Genomic DNA, 4,546 nt, shown 5'->3' with positions numbered 1-4,546 from the left:
TCCCAAATGGCAAGCTCTTTGTTTGAGGTAGGTTGTTCTGGCTCTTTGTCTCCGTCTCCAACACACACTCCTTTCCACAACTCATTGAAAATGAGGGTGTGTTTTATCATCTGGGACCACTCAGGATAGTTCTCCTTGCTAGTGAGAACTATTCCCACAATGGATATGATTGAATGCATTGTAAAATCTTGTACTGTAAAAAAACTGTGTATTGTAAAATATACTTCTGCTGCCAATATATAAAATATTTTCACTTCTGGTGTTAAAGAAAAACTGCACTATAATGGAAATATTCTGAAAAAATGCAATTTTGTTAGCAATATGATAGAGGTGTTGTTGCAAAATTATTAGTTGCAGAGCAAGAAGTGATCCATCGCACTTAGAGTGGCGTGCAAGTAGAACATGCACTTAAATATGCACCACACTAGCGTCCTGAAATCTTATGCTGAAATCCAAATAATTTTAAAGTGCCCATGTGTTCAAGATACATTCAACACATGGCATTTAACAGCGTTCAAGATACCATAAAAATGTGTGGAGGCACCAGCGTTATATGCCAAAAAAACCAACGCTATATGCCAAAAAACTTCAGCGTTCAAGATACATAGCCCAATAGCATTCATAATACATTCAACATTACCAACAACATTTAGGATACATTCAACGCATACAATGACAACAGCATTAATATAATGTAGCATGAATACAATGCCAGCATAAATAGTAGCGTTATATTGCCAACGTTATAGTACCAGTTCTCTCTAGCATGGTCTAGAGGCGAGGCCCTACCAGAAACCCCAAGGTTGTTATTTTGAATCCTCATATGAAGGCTCCATGGCTCATATCAAGTAGACAGCTCGTATCAAGCAGGCAGCTCGCCACCAAGGCTGCTCGCAAGTCTGTAGCCACACGATTCACGCAGTAAACTTTCGCAGCAACACGGCCTCAAGTCATGCAGCAATTCAGAAGGTTTTCAGGTCTGAGGATGTCAGTTCAGAGGATGTAGAATTAATTATGGCAGACAAAGTGCACAGGGGTAGTGGACAGAGAGCGCAGTAGGTAGAAGGGAGTTACAACTATTTTTGGGAGCTGGCTTTGATACCATGTCAGGCCAGGCAGTAACTCCTCAAAGAAAAATTGATTCGTATGTTATTCCTTCAGGTTGGTATTCATTATATACATGAGGGAGAGACTGTTCACTTCATCTCTCAATGACTATTCATATTACTTGTTATTTATTTACATCATATTCACCCAATCCTGATGATTAGGTGTCAACATTTTCAGCCTATTCCTGTAGGAAAACAAGAAATCATGTAGGTGAACTAGGGCATCCTGTAGAAATCCTGTAGGAAAACCTGTAGTGGCCTGTTTTGAACCCAAATTGTGAAAAAAACATCATTAAAGCTAGGATTAGACCCTTGCTTTCCTCCCAAGCCATCTGAACCATTTCATTCATCTCCTTCTACACCTATCTTACCTGCCATGCAACCAATAAGGATTAATGTTTATATTTTTACAAAAAGATAAAAGAAAAAAGGTTGTTATATTTATTCATACATACAGCAGTTAAGTGCTTGTTTAGATCAGATTTCATGATTGGGAAAGTTAAGATTTCATATGTGTTAAATTAGAATTATTTTGAAAAGCAAGGTATATTAACAAATAGCTAGATGAGTTATGTGTTTTGTAGGAATATATTTCATCCTTTCATTACTACAGTGAGTATAATTTCAATTCTCTCAATTAGGTTTAAATTCTCCTCTCTCAATTGGTAATCAAACTTCTTCTAAATCAATAGAAGGCTGGTTCGAGAAGCCCTAGTAGTCTATCACCCTAGCTTAGCAATGACAAAGAGTGTACCCATTACTTCTATTTGTGTATACAACACTGTCACCTCTAAGTTTGTATGAACCCCAAGTTGATGATGTAAAGCTGGTAGCCCCAAGAGTTGTAGCATCCTTGCTGCAATACTAGTGCGCATCACTTTTTGGTGTTGTTGCTGGGGAGGTCTATGAGTAGATGTTATTTCTGCTTTCTTTCTTCCATTTCTTATCTCTTTCATTCTACTTTTAGTTCCATTTTGCAAAGTAGTTGTAAGTTGGTTTGTTTTCCTTTCCATTCTGTAATTGATTCCATTCAATAGTTAGTTTCAATTCAGTGTGTCTTTTCAATTTTGCAATCAATCTTAAATCTTGAAAAACAAAACAAAAACACTTTTTCATGCCTTGTATGAATAGGGATAACTTAGGAAAATTTCTACCAAATACCCCCACCACTTCGAACAGCCAACCTTCCCTCTTCTTCAGTGGCTATGAATTAGAGGAACCTTTAGGTGAACAACCTGAAATTTTTGAAGAGCCTATAGGGGAAGAAGAAGAAGAAACCATTCCAACTAACATAATGGCTGAAAATAGAAATGAAAGGGAAGATAGAGAAAGAAATGAGGGTGATTTTGCCATCAGAGAAACCAATGTGGAGTCCAAGATGAAAAACATAAGCCCCTCTGCTCTTCCTCACTTCCATGGCCTGACCTCAGCAGATCCAGATACTTTTCTATTCGAATTTGCGGTCATATGCAGAACTTATAATTACACCTCTGATGATCAAAAGTTGCAATTATTCCCATCCACTCTTAAGGATGCAGCCCTACGTTGATTCATGGGTTTACCTGTGGAGAGTATCACCACCTAGGCTCAGATCCAACAAAATTTCAACAACAAGTATAGGGACTATTGCAGGTCCAAAGATACCAAAGAGAAAATTTTTAGAATGACCTTGGGACATGATGAGTCCTTAGAGGATTATGAGGAAATATTCTAGCTCAGTTATAAAAGGGCCAGGTGCACACTTGATCCTGAGTCACTTAAGTTAGTCCTTCTCAGGGGGATCAGGGAAGATCTCCTAGAAACCCTAAACCTGCTATCAAGAGGGGACATCTACCAACTACCCTATGAGGATATCAAGACTATTTTCAAGAATCATTCTAAGGAAGCTAGAAAAAGGGGTAGGGTTAGTCAAACAGTGGCCAGCTCATCCTCTTCCAACACATCTATAAAAAGTGAAATTGGGAACATGTTGGAAGATTTTAAGAGTGAAATGTTGCAAACCCTTTCCCTGCAGATGGACACTATGCAAATCAAGAGGAAGCAGGAGGAAGCAGAGAGAGCATTAGCCATCTTCTGCCCTAGATGCACAAGGAGGCACCCTAGGAATGAATGTCCATTGAACCTTATAGAAATTTGCTCAGACTATGAAGAAAACCACTCCACAGACAAGTTCCCTTCTCTGCTTGGACTAAAATTTGTGTATCAGGGAACTGAAGGGGTGATTGAATAGCTCTGCTACATAAATCAAAGGAGGCCTCATGGGCCTCAACCATACCTGTAGGGCATGTAAGGGTCATCTTATGCATATTACAACCCTAATCAAAACACATCCATTCCCTCTTGGGGCCCCCCTGTTCATCCCTCCTAGTCTACACCTTCTCCCTGGTCTTTTGCACCTCAATACCATCCCCAGCCGACCAACCAGCCATTTTAGCCATATGCTCCTCCACAACCTCAGTGTAATGTACCACCCCAGGGATGGAGGCCTCCATACAACAATGCTCCAGCGTTATTTCCTTCACCTCAATCTCAACCATAGCTTTTACACCCTACTCCACCTAAACAACCTTAGATGTCTTCGCAACCAAACCCAAACTTGAACAATAGATAGGCACAACAGATCTACAATGGAGAGACATCCTACCCTTCGTATGCTGTGGAAATTCATGAAATCAATCTTAGGTATGGGAGAGTGCTCCCAGATAACCAACCTCCATCTCCACCTATGGAGAGTGAGGAGGAAAGAGAGGAAATTATGCCTAGAGTGAATCCACCACCCTTTCTTGAAAGATTAACCCATCTAGTCCAAAATTCCCCAGAAGAGAATGAACTTCTGGGTGAATTGAAAAATCTATGGTTCAAAATCCCACTTGTCCAAGCTATTAAATATGTACCCATTTAAAATGAGCTGATTAAAGAGAAGTGTTTCAAACATCCAAGGAGGTGAAAAAGAGACACCCCTACCATTAATGTCATTGGCCAGTTGTCCAACTTAATGTTGGGGTAGGTAATTTTCCCAAAGTATTTAGACCCTAGAAGCCCTATAGTAGATGTACACATCAATGGCACCATTGTCCCCCATACCTTGATTAATCTTGGGGTTGCCATTAATGTAATGACTAAGGACATTATGCTCAAGCTGAATCTCCAGGGATCATTTAGAAAGACCACGACAATCTTGCAGCTTGTAGACCGATCCACAATAGCCCTTGAGGGGATTTTTAAGGATGTGATGGTCTCCATTGACTCATGGGAATACCATGCAGACTTCTTAGTTCTCCAGCCTAAGACCAAATTTAATGGTTATCCTCTCATCCTTGGGAGGCCTTAGTTAGCCACTGTCAATGCCTACATAAGTTGCAGGGCTAGAAATATGACTATCAAAAATGGGCATCTATCCAAGAAGTTGGTCTTGTACCCTCCTGCTCAGCCATCTC

Source organism: Pinus tabuliformis, chromosome 2_2 (genome assembly GCF_031772625.1).
Source record: "Pinus tabuliformis cultivar Carrire ecotype Pingquan chromosome 2_2, CPIR1, whole genome shotgun sequence".
In the NCBI taxonomy this organism is placed as follows: domain Eukaryota; kingdom Viridiplantae; phylum Streptophyta; class Pinopsida; order Pinales; family Pinaceae; genus Pinus; species Pinus tabuliformis.
This window is presented reverse-complemented; position numbering follows the sequence as displayed.